Source organism: Rhagoletis pomonella, unplaced genomic scaffold (genome assembly GCF_013731165.1).
Source record: "Rhagoletis pomonella isolate Grant_MI unplaced genomic scaffold, Rhpom_1.0 Rhpom_scaffold_00005, whole genome shotgun sequence".
NCBI classification, from domain to species: domain Eukaryota; kingdom Metazoa; phylum Arthropoda; class Insecta; order Diptera; family Tephritidae; genus Rhagoletis; species Rhagoletis pomonella.
In genome coordinates this window covers 41707863-41720435 of record NW_023458559.1, presented here as the reverse complement: position 1 = coordinate 41720435, position 12573 = coordinate 41707863, and the positions used below count along the sequence as shown (strand labels likewise).

The following is a 12573-nucleotide window of genomic DNA, read 5'->3' as shown; positions in this document are numbered from 1 at the left end:
CCGACAAGCATAGACAGCATAGTAGAGGACATAAGGCTCAACAACTTAGAGGGCTCAGTAGCTTACTGACGGAAAGCTGTATGTTAGTAGCACCTGTCTACAAATTGGGTCTAATTAGTGGGAATGTGTATTAAAAGAAAAACCTGTTGAACATTTGGTAGGTATGTAGACGTATCTAGCATTCATGGCACTACGACCAAAATCAAGAAGTTTGTAGTAGTTAGTCAAAACGACGGGAATGCTCTGCAGCATTGTTTAAGACACCTACTACCTACTTTTTTCCCCTCTTTAGAAGGAAGTGAAGCCAGACCTACGCCATCAATGGACGGCCGTTTGGTAAAAAATACTACTTCCCCACACATGCCTAATGTAAGCAGATATTCGGGCGCCCACTCTGAAGAAGAGTGAAGAGAGTGATAACTACAACCCTCCTCCAGAATCCATAACTCCTGACCAGAAGGTTAATCTGCAGCTTCGTCCAACACGCAGTTTGATTGTTTAACGCAACTGCCAGGGTGCAGCTTAGCCCTGCTGCTGGGGTGGTCGGTGTTGCAGAGGGTATTCTTCCCATCAACCTGTTTATAACTGAGACGTCATTCGAATCAGTGGATTTTGGGCACCTTACACGACGAGCTTGCCTTACTGCAGAGCCAGAAAAAAATTATTGGCAATTTTTAAAACATCGCCATGACTTATGTGCTTCACTAAAATACTTCACTAGATAAGTGTAGCGCACTCAACTACTGTTGAGGAGAATTAGGGATGAAAAACAGTGCTTCTGCTGCTGCATAGCCAGAGGTACGCAGTACTTTAAATGGGGAAATTGTAAAGAAGTGAATGAACACGGAATCACACATATGTTGACAAAAAAAATCGTAATAAAAGTGAGGAGGGGAGAGAATTAAAAAAAAAATTGTTTGAATGCAATGCAAGTGAGTGGAAGTATGCTTATACATGCGTGTAGCGTGCTGAAATTGTATATACATATGGACATATGTAAGCTTGGTTGTGCCCTTGCATTAATGCCTTGAATTTTTATATAAAGTACCGCGCTGCATTCGAAATTATGCGCCTTTGCCAAGGCAATTACGCGCAAAAATCCACGTTCAGTGAGCACGGAGAAAGACACCAAACGAAAAAGTGAATTGTACAGAAAAACTCAGTAGGGAAAATTGAAAAATGGTAGGCAGATTAAAAAGAGAAAAAACAGAAGAACTCAAAGCAAAGTGCAAAGCAGAAAGGCAAATGCCACCGACAATTAGGATTTCCCTATAAGTAAATGACAAAGTGTATGCGTAGCGCGTTCTAGGGCGCATACACAAAGGCAGTCAGCTGGTCGTCTCAAGCAAGCGAGTATAGTAGGTACGTAGAGTGTCGACAATGGCGGCATCGCAAATGAGTGATTACTCAGCTGTGAATATTCAAGTGCATTGAGCGCTTTAGTGCGGTAGTTGGAAAAGCATTTATCACCCAACAGCACCATCTTGAAACGTGACCAACTACAAGATACAAAAGCAACTCATTGACATCGCAAACTCGCCAAGTTACTAGCTTACCAGCAACGAGTGACATTCTCAACTTACAGCTGCTGGTGCTGCCGCCTTCCTCATTTTGTTGCTTGCTGCCACACCGCTTAAGTAGCTCCAGCTGGTAAAATGCTCGTAAATCACTGCTTTTATCTGTGTGTTAGCCAAATTTGTTTGAGAATGCACCACGCCAAGTGTTTGTAAACAAAAGTGTACGATATTCGTACACACACTCACAATTGAGCGCCACCCTGGCGTAGGCGACATCTTGCGGAAAACTGTGCCAACAAAAAGTTTGGAGGAGAGCTTGTCAAACGGGAAATACAAGTGAGCGTATACTAGCTCACGAAATACTAAAATGGGAGTACTTTTGCCAGAGAGCCTTTGAAAATTTGGGAGTTGGCGAAATGGGCGTGAAAAGCGAGAGTTATTGAGCGCAAGAAGCATAGGAAAATCATAGGAGCGACTGAGCGCATAATTAAAGTGCAAACATGAGAAAAGTGCAAAAAATAGTGGCAAAATATGCTTGTGGCACATTCATTGAAATTTATTTGAGCGATTAAATATTTAACTGTCGCGATTAGAAGGCAAAATGAAAGCAGAATAAATGCAAAAACAAACAAAGTAAATAAGCTTCACTTAAATGGTATAAAATTAAAAAAAAACGAAACGATACTAATTGAAACGGAAAAAAATAGCAGGGCTGCGTGGATCGACTCGATGCCGAAAAGCAGAGTGATCAACGCAGCCGTAGTCACAGGGTCCGTGATTAGAAGAAAAGCAAGGCGAACTCCACAGGGAGGGCTCTTATCACCCCCCGCTCTGGATCTTGGTGCTAAATGAACTGCTAGAAAGCTTTAAACATAGGATAACGAAGGTAGTTGCCGACGCTGATGACTTGGATATACCAATTTCCTAAAATTTCTTGTCAACGATTAGCAAGCTGATGGGAACGGCACTAGGAACTATTTCCAACTGGGAAAAACAAAATGGGATAGGAGTTAACCCTTATAACACCGTCGTCTTTCAAAGGAAAACAAAAATTTCGGAATTCGCCTTATCAACGGACGGGACTAGTCTGAACCTTTCCTTCGAGGCAAAATAGTGTGGTATTATCCTGGACTTCAAACTTGCATGCAAGCGCAACGTCGAGGAAAGAGCAAATAAGTTCCCAGCAGCGTACTATGCACACCTGTAAAAGGGCTTCGAGAAAAACTGGGGGCTGTCAATCCGACTGTTTTTAATATATGGAGAGCTGGTTTGGTGGAAAGCATTGGATAAAAGCAGCAATCAGATAATAATTGAAAGAGTGCAGAGTCTCGCAAACCTGGGTATATCAGGCACCGTGAGAAGCACACCACAAGAAGGCCTGAGCATGATCTTTCACCTGAAGCCACTATAAGTATTCGTAAAAGGTGCAGCCGAAATAGGGACTCTTAGACTGAGGAACTCAAAACTGTGGAAGCAGACCAACTACGGGCACGCAGCGGGCTTGAAGGTACTAAGTAGTGGACGACGTAACGGAATCAAGGCCTTAGATGTCGAAACTGATAACCTCACGTACTTTTTCCAACCCGGGAAGATGATCTCCTGTAAATGATGTAAGTTTAATCTACACCTATGGCTCAAAGATGGAAAAAGACGTTAGCTCGGGTATGTACTACAAGGACCTTCAAATAATGTAATTATACTGCCTGCCTGATAGCTGCAGTGTCTTTCAAGCGGAGATCGTTGCCACTGAGAAGACGGCCTGCCTCATAAGGCATAGTAAGTCTCTGTCACGGAACGTCACTATATTCGTTGATAGCTAGGCGGCATTGAAAACATTAGGCCCCAAGGTGATATAGTCGAAAGCAGTTCGGAAATGTCGTGCAATGCTGGCCTCGCTGAGTCACGTCAAAACCAATCTCTTCTGGGTTCCTGGACATGGCAATGTAGAAGGGAATGAAACGAGTAACACACTGATGCATCGATGACATATAGCAAAAAGCTCCTTCTGCAGATGTTTTCGGGATGAGAATGAAGAGGAATCGATTCGCCACTTCTTATGGCAATGTCCAGCTCTCCAGGCACCGTGTCGCAAGCATTAGATGAAAACTAGACCCTTCGTGAGATGCACTCAGCAATTTTTCGGCCTTGGGGATGAGCTAAGTCGTCTTACAGTTTCATAAAATGACGCCTTTCGTCTGTAGCTATTATCTTTCGCGTTAGACCATCATTGTTCTCGGACAGGCGATTACGGGTATAGGTACGGTGACCATATTAACCAACGTAAAATAATAGACATTTTTTCAAAATGATTTGGAAATACGCACGTACAACTTATATACAAGCACCTTAGGCATATCGTAATTTAGATCAAATATTTACCGGATTTCAACCGATTCCAAATTTTATCAAATCATTATCAAAGACTTCATCATTCTTTGCAGCCAAAATGCGATTATAATAATTCATACTACATGACGAAGCCAGCGGAGGTTTGTTGTTCCTTTTCAGTGGAACTGGAAACTCAGCGTGCAAAACGATCCTAGGAACAACTATCCCTGTGCCTTTCTGAACAATGAATTTTACTCAAGGAAAACTAATTATTCTTGGAAAATGTTTAAGTATTAGTTAATTTTTTTTTTTTAATTATATAAATTTCCTCTATCAGTATTAGCAATGATTCGTGATTCATAATCTCCCTATGCGTTCTTCGCACCTTCCCTTAACAACTTCAGGAAAACTGTAATAATGTGAAGGAGGATAAGTGTGAGAACTAACCGAATCTCTCGCAGTATGATGGATAAGTTATAGATTTTTAAACGCACAGATCTGCGAAGATCTGGTTAAAAATGCCGTGCTGTTAACTTTAGCCTAATCTGAGCATTTTGGTACTACTATGGTTGAAGTGTATAAGCTCACTGCAAGGTGAATAAGGCAGCAACGGTGCCTCAGGTCACAGCCGACATTCCGTTTAGGAGTACAGTTCGAAAGCAATCGGTCGGTAATGTCGGCTCGAATTAACAGGTTTTTACTCTTTTAAAAGCCAAGTATATCTAGGGCAGCCTGGAAAATATTTCTTCTTTATTGATAAGTCTCAGTGTGGCTCTTAGCAATTGCAGTTTTTAGCATAGTTGGAAAATCGTCCGAAGGCTTTCCTCAGGTAAGACATCACTAACCTATTTGGGTTATTCATTGAATACATAAGTATCTTAATATAAGCCTATATAAATCAAGTGCATGGAAACGTTAACAACTAGCCAAATAACTAAAGAAGAGCAATTAAACGGTACTTATGTAAATCGAAAGTTCATCCATTGATACTTGCTACTTAATAGCTTTCGCCGCCCAATCAATTCGTATCGCTTACTTTATCAATTGAATCTCGCGCACAATTACACACATACAGAAGCTATTACAAATGCGCCCCTATGGGCAGAGAAAAACAGTTAGATGCATCAACTAGCTAGCCCACTATTTAGCGAAGTTCAAAACCATTTTCTTTCTGATAAGCGCTCAACAACAAGTAATTTACCGTTCATAAGTTCGTACACTCTCCCAATTTGCGTCAAGTTTTCGTGAGCGTTACGCTCATTCTCTTCATCGCTGTATCTCTCTCTTTCTCTCTCTCTCTATCTCCCTCAGCAAGTTAAACTCCCGCGGAGCGCCTGCACTGCGACGTTGGCGCAACAGCTCCCATTTAAGGGTCACACGAGCCGGTTGGTCGCCCAACGGCAGGGCAGATGTGCACGTCGAATCTTTCGCCGATTTCTGTCTGGCGTTTGTGCTCTTATTATCGTCATCTCCCAAATGTACAACCGCTGTTGCTGCTGGTGCTACTGGCGCTCAGCAACAATTCGCACCGATGCACCGCGCGAGTATTGGCTATACAGTCGGTGTTGGCTGCGGACGGACAGACACGCAATGGTAGCATTAACGCTGACAGTTGAGCGGTGTACGTGAACGTGAGTGGACGTTAATGCTACGCCGGTTTGAAGTCGTTTAGTCGTGCATTCGAGCAGATACAAAACGTAAGTATCTGCGACCGTGTTTTTTTTAGATATTTCTCGTGTGACGATTAGTCAGTCGTTGTCGACGAAGTCGCGCCGCGTCGTGTATATGTGAAGTGTGAATACATGCATAGGCAACTTATATGGAAGTGAGTGTGTTTGTTTGGTGGTTTGTTTTTCACCGACCCACGGTTCGAGGGTGAAAAGCGAAAAACTTGTTTGAAATACACATAATTGTGGACAAGCGGAAGCAGAACGTTACGTTTGTGTTATAGGTATGTATGTAGGTATGTGCGTGCGTTACAAAGCGGTACACCAGCCAACATAAAACACTCGCTAGTGTGGAAGTAATGTAACAATTAAAATAATAACAATTACAACAAACATACTTAACATTGCGTGCGTATACTTTTTCGTTTTCCGATTTGCCTTTTGATCCGTATTGCGTCAGGTAGGGTCAGCGCCGCGCTGGTTTTTGCTGTTGGCGTACGGACAGACGGGTCATAAAATCTCGCAGATGTACACTACACACGCCAGCGCTGCTTGTGCGTGTGTCGGACGTGCAGTCGTTTGGACTGTTGAGACAGCTTGAAAACGGGGCGTAGACTCGTGATATCAAAATTTGTTGCCGTATCTATGAGATACACATGCAAATTTTCGTGCGAATGAATTGACTAAGAAGCGAAAAATGGCAAACACTTGGCACATTCAGCAAATAAAAGTGTTTTACTAGAAGTATCTGTAAGATAAAAAAGTATCTGTAAGATAAAAAAGTATCTGCAGCACTTCTTTGAAGCGCTTTTCAACTAAGAGTGCGCAGTGAAGCATTTAGAACAAAAAATTTAATGCCAAAAAAGTTTTGCTTCATAGGTACGCAAACAGTTTGCTCAGCTTAGTTACCGGTTTCGCGTTATCAAACATTTGAGTGCATACACACACACATACACACAGAAGTTAAGGTCGCGAGAGTAAGCTTACAACAAAAATATCAATCAAACAAATAATAAACAAGTTTTGTTTTAAATTTTTTTTTGCTTGCGCAAAATTTTCTTAAATCTTTACTTGTTTGTAATTGCTGCGGCTAAAAAATTGTTCAGCACAATCGGCAAATTTGCTTTCAATTTTATGCCACCCGCTTGCGTCTGTCGCTGCACGTGTATCGCACAGGCAAACAAAAAGCAAAAGCGAAAACAAATATAAACTCCTCAAACTTTCTTGAGCTCAACACAAAAAAAAAAACAGAAGTTTTTCGAGTCAGCCGTCATTGGAGTCACTGAAGCGTTGTTGTTGTAATTTGCTTGATTTTTTCCCCGGTTCGGTTTTTTGCTGCAACTCCATACGCCCGCTGCAGTAACATCATTAAAAAGTTTGCCATTGAAAAGAAAAGCAAAAACAACAAATATAGAAAACGCAACAAACTAAACAACAACAAACAACAGCAACCACCTTTCAATAGGCATCAAACTCGTCGCAGCAACTCAAGCGCACTGCGGCGTAACTCTGATAGGGAAAAAAGTTATAGACAAAGCCGACAAAAAAGGGAAAATTCCGCAAAAAGCGTGCATGCATACGCTTGCGGGAAAGTGAACGAAAAAAAAGAAAACAGCAAAGAACTCAGCCCCGCAGTCATCATCAACTGCCACTGACGGCGAACCAATAGCTGCTTGATTTTTCTTTCACAACGCCTGCACACGCTCCCTGTTGCTACATTTGTATTTGGTGCTGCATTCTGCGGATAATTAATGTAAGTTTTAATGAGCTATTTTCTACACTCTACATTCTACATGCTATCTACCATTTTGACTTTGATTACCAAGAATAATTTCATTTCACTCCCCGCCCCTTGCTGTCTCTCCCCGCCTGCTTTTGCACATCCACTTTCCGCTCAGCCACCTACCTATCTACACCTACGCCTATTCCTCCACCCCTACTAGAAATTTTTATGCTGCTGCTGTAAATCTACTACCGCTATCTGTTGACTGCTAACTTTTATTTATTTGCGTCTCAATCTTTTTTCACGTACACACTTCTCTGCTTCAACTTTTGCATTCGCCTCAGTTCGGTGCGAATAAAATAATTTTGTATTTTTAATTAGCAAAGTTTCGAGAGATGTGCTATTAATGTTTTGTTTCCTACACGCTTTTTGCTGTCTTTCGTGTGCCTATTTTTTGTTGTGTACTTTTTTTTCTAATTTCTATTTTTGCGCTGTTTACGTTTGCCATTATGTAGCTGTGCGAGCAGAGTAGCTCAAGGTTAGCTGCTGACGTTTGCCGGTCGGCTGATAATGTTCAGCGGTATGAAAATAAAATTTGCGCTAATAAAAGGCAAACATGAAAAGTATTTCTAACGCGGAAAGGTGATGAACTTTTTTTAGTTGTGGAATTTTTTATGTTATCAAATTTAAGAAGTTAAAAAGGAGCTTCTACTATATTTTTATGATTGTAAAAGATTTTTTATTCTAGAGAAGAGTAAATATGCGGAATGGAAACAAAATGATAAAAATTAGATGCTTTTAGGAATGGAATTTTTTTAAGAAAAAAAAACGTTTTTAGAAAATACCAAAAAAAAAAAATTACTCCAGCAGATTCCTTTGAAAGAAAATATGTGTATTTTTTGGTAGAGAAAACTCATTTTTATGGAAGAAATATATTTGATAGAAAAAAAATTTTGCTAGAGAAAAAATTAAGAAAGAAATAAATATTTTTGGTTAAAAAACAATGCAGAAAGTAAGTGCATATACATATGTCTGTATGTATTAGTAAAACAAAGCGCCTAAAGAAATTCGTTTGTTAAAAAAAAATATTTTGAGTTAAAAAATTTTCGTAAAGAAAATATTTTTATTAAAAAAATGGTTAAGGCACAAATACTTTCTGGAAAATCCAAAAATTTAATGCAAGCTAGAAATATTACTTGTTAAACAAATTTTTGCGACAGAAAAACTATTTTTGGTAGAAAAAAATACATACTTTTGAGAGAATGAAAAATTTTTGGTAAAGCAAGTATGTTTGGAAAGGTGTTTTAAATCATTTTTGGAAGAAAAAAAATTTTGGTAGGGAAAATGTGAAAACAAATTTTTTTGGAAAGATAAAATATTTTAGGAAGAAAAAAATTTTGGGAGAAAATATGGTTGGTAAAAAAATGTTCAGGGAAGAAATTTTGTAGAAAAAACATACATATTTGGGCAAAATACTAAAAAAGTTAATGCAAGTAAAAAATATTACACAAAAAAATAGCTTGTCTGGTAGAAAAAACAAATTTTTGAGAGAATAAAATATTTGTGGCAAAAAAAAAGTTTTTGGTAGAGTATTTAATTTTTACTAATAATAAATTATAATAATATATATATTTTTGGTAGAAAAGCACAAAACAATTAATGCAAGGAAGAAAGATATCTACATACTTTATGAGAAAAAAATTTTGTTGGCAAAAGAAAATATTTAGGAAAAAAAAATTTTGGAAGAAAATATTTTCAGTAAAACAAATTGGTCATGACAGACATTTTATAGGAAAAAACATACCTATTTTGGGTAATATACCAACAAAGTTGATGCTAGTAAGAAATATTACTCAAAAAAGCGTTGTAAAATAGCTTGTTAGATAAAAAAATATATATATATATACTAGAAAAACAAAAAGCATAAAAAATATTTGGGAGACAAAAATTTGCTTGGTAAATTGTTTCGAAACATTTTTTGAAGAAAAAAAATTAAGTGGGACATAGTTATTTTAGGTAGAAAAACCACCAAATAATTTCTAATGCATGCAGAGATAATACTTTTGAAAACGATTTTTTTGCTAAAGAACATATTTTTGGTAGACATTTTTTTTTTGACAAATGACAACAATATTAAATAAAGAATAAAGTATTAGATGACGAAACTGGTTTGGTTAAAAAAATTGTTCTTGATAAAACAAATTTTACAGAAAAAAGTTTTTGGGTTGCCGGATAACCGGAAACCGAAACGTGTAAAACAGTATGCTATTTTTTACTAAATTTTTTTTTATTTCAACCCTTTTTAAATTTGTCTGACTCAACGTTGTAGGCTGTAATCGCCTCTTTTTTTAAATTACCTCCTTTAAAAGACCTAACCAGCATAAAAGCGTCATACGATTGCAAAAGCCCCATTACTCCGGCCATAAACCATTCATTTCAACTCAATATAAATTGTTTACTTTAAGTTAATTCCTTCTTTTTGTTCAAATATTGACTTAGCTATGCTTTTTCCTTCTATACATGCTAACAGCCGGCTGCATTTTTGAACTCACTTCACCTCAAAACGATACCACTTAAACGCGCGTAGATATTAATAGAAATTATAAACAAGCAATGAGAGAGAGAAAAAAAATTGTAAACAAATATTAGCGGTAAACATTGGAGAAAAAGCTAAAGAGTTGCTCAATACATTCTATTGTGTCTGCCGTGCGTATAGTAAGTAATCGGAACAAATTTATTATCTTATCGCTGTTGTGCCCATTTTTCACCGTCGCTTATCACAAAATCAATTCAGCGATGCGAGTACCTAAGTATCGTATGTAAGTACAAATATTCATATGTATGTATGTATGTGTCCTTGTTGCTACAATGGGGATGAGTAATATAAATTTACTTATGAAGCAATAGATTAATAGATAGTCGATGAACTCTTGTTGAAAGTATAATAAAAATGAGGAAATTTGCCGTGTGGTATTTCAAAGTATTTATTATTAACAGTACTTGGTTGTGATATGCACTTCGCTTATTCGCGATATAAATGTTTTAATTATAGGTAGATAGACTTATGTGTAAGTAGATATAAATTTCATGGCGGATATATGTAAGGTTTACGCAAGAGAATTAATTGTTTGCTTTTAAAATTTTAAAGATAAAAATGCGGAGCACCTCTTTTTGTAGTTATAAAAAATAAATTTTGTTTGCTATTTGTTTTACTGAGGTACTTATTTGGTATTAAAAAATATTTTAAGTTTACCTTTCTTTAACATTATACATATAGACAGCGTCGAAAATATGTATACCCTGACGTTTTGAAGATTTTATTTATTTATATTTTCCGTACCAAATTTTTCTTATTATTAAAAAAAAAAATAAAGTTCATTCAACAGAAAAAACCTCAGGAATACATTTGTTTCAATATTGTACAGAACTCGGGAAAATACAAGAAATACAAAAAAATTCGCATCAAAATTTTCAATTTTTCAACTATTTCTTAGAAAAGATTTGAGTATGCAGTTTTGTACCTCTTTTATCACAAAATTCAAGTTTCATGTCGGTCTCTTCCATATAGCGCATAAACAGAATTTTTTTTTTATATGAGAGAATGTACACAACATCCTCAGCGAAAGATAAAAAAAAAATAATGGTAATTTTAAACGACTTGAAACTTGCACCTTATTAGTCTAAAATTTATTGGCCTACACAACTGCAAACTCAAAATTTTCTAAGAGATAAATTGAAAAATTTAAAATTTATATAACAATTTCTTGCATTTTCCCCAATTCTGTAGTAATATATAAAAAATAGATTCCTGTGGCTTTCGCTGTTCAATGATCTATATTTTAATAAAAAAATAAGAAAAATTTGGTATGGAGAGTATACATAAACAAAGTCGCCAAAACTTCAGGGTATGCATATTTTTGACGCTGACTGTATATCCAATAGTCAACATTTTTCAGTGAAAACTATTTTTGTTTATCAATATTTACACTGACTCATAGAGGAGTACATTTTAAATTGGCCTTACTCAGCTGACATTGTGTATTGGATTTCTGTAAGAAAATAGGCCAACCAGATAGATACGAGTTCCAGTACTTATTTGTTCAAATATACGACTGGACATAACTTAAGTTAACAAAGTGCATGCATAGGATTGAGCCTACAGTATGGACAAAGAAAATGGCTTCTCCGATTAGTGGCGCAATTCATATTTCGCGCTACAAAGTTAGCTAAACTTCTAATCGTAAAAGGTCTTCAATATTCTAGCTGTTGTTGCATAGACTGCACACCTGTTATAGATAAGTCTTCCAGATAGATCCAAGAATTTTGACTCGCTTGATTTCATTCAATCACAAGTATCCAAATTAATCAAAAAAATAAAATAATCTAAAAATACCCAAAAATTTCAAAAAAAAACGTTGGAAAAAATTACAAAAAAAAATCTCGAAAAATTCGACATTTCAGAAATTACTATGTTCTTTCTCCCAGTATAAGAGAAAATCATAAAAAGATCGTTTTCTTCCTAGTATATATATATAAACCAAAAATCTCAAAAAATTAAATGGGTAGATACTTACCACGAAAAATCCTTAGTATTAAAAATGGTAAAATAAACGAGGTATTATTATTCGAAGTCTTCTGAAGAGAATCAGAGTTTTTCGATAGAAAAATATTGGTTTTCAAAAATTCTACACCTTTCTACGAAAAATTATTTTTTCCATATTAAATACCTGTAAAATTTTGAGGGATAAAATTCTCCGGTATAGAAGAATCCTAGAGTGTAGGAATTCACCACTCGATTTCTTTTTTCTCCTAGAATCTAATTTCAAAATAGTTTTTTTTTTTTAATTTTTATTCAAAACTAAAAAAAATAACAATTATTTTTGATTTTTATTTTATAAATCCAAAATAAAAAGTATATCTAGTTTTTATATTATATATCTTAAACAACAGTTGTTGAAGACTTTTATTTATAAAAGTCATCAATTAAAAGCAGCCAGTGACTTTTACTTGTAAAAGTCATCAATTTAAATTAGTCACTGACTTTTATCTTCTAAGTACTACGTATAAAAGTCCTTATCATTTTTTGCAGTTAAGAAGGCGTTGAAGAACAAAAGTTTACTATGACTTTTATAGGTATGATTTAAAAAAAAAAAGCCACTGGTGATTTTATAAATAAAAGTCTTTAATACATGTAGTGAAATAAGGAGTTAATAAAACAAATGGGCTTTTGTTAAACGTTTATTTGCAAAAAACATGACCGGACCGTCTCGCTGCTCTCACATACTACCTTAACTCTATGTTCTTATTCTCTATGCTTAACGCTAGTTATGATGGACGC

The 12573-nt window shown here is 36.3% G+C and overlaps 1 protein-coding gene across 1 annotated transcript in view; it reads left to right on the top strand.

Annotated features, from left to right (window-relative positions):
* Positions 1-5362: 5362 nt before the first annotated feature.
* Positions 5363-12573, top strand: part of LOC118738944 (chondroadherin-like protein) — a gene marked incomplete in the record, with an annotated part of 572834 nt that continues 565623 nt past the window's right edge. The window contains 2 exon segments of the mRNA XM_036469997.1: positions 5363-5796; positions 6619-7263.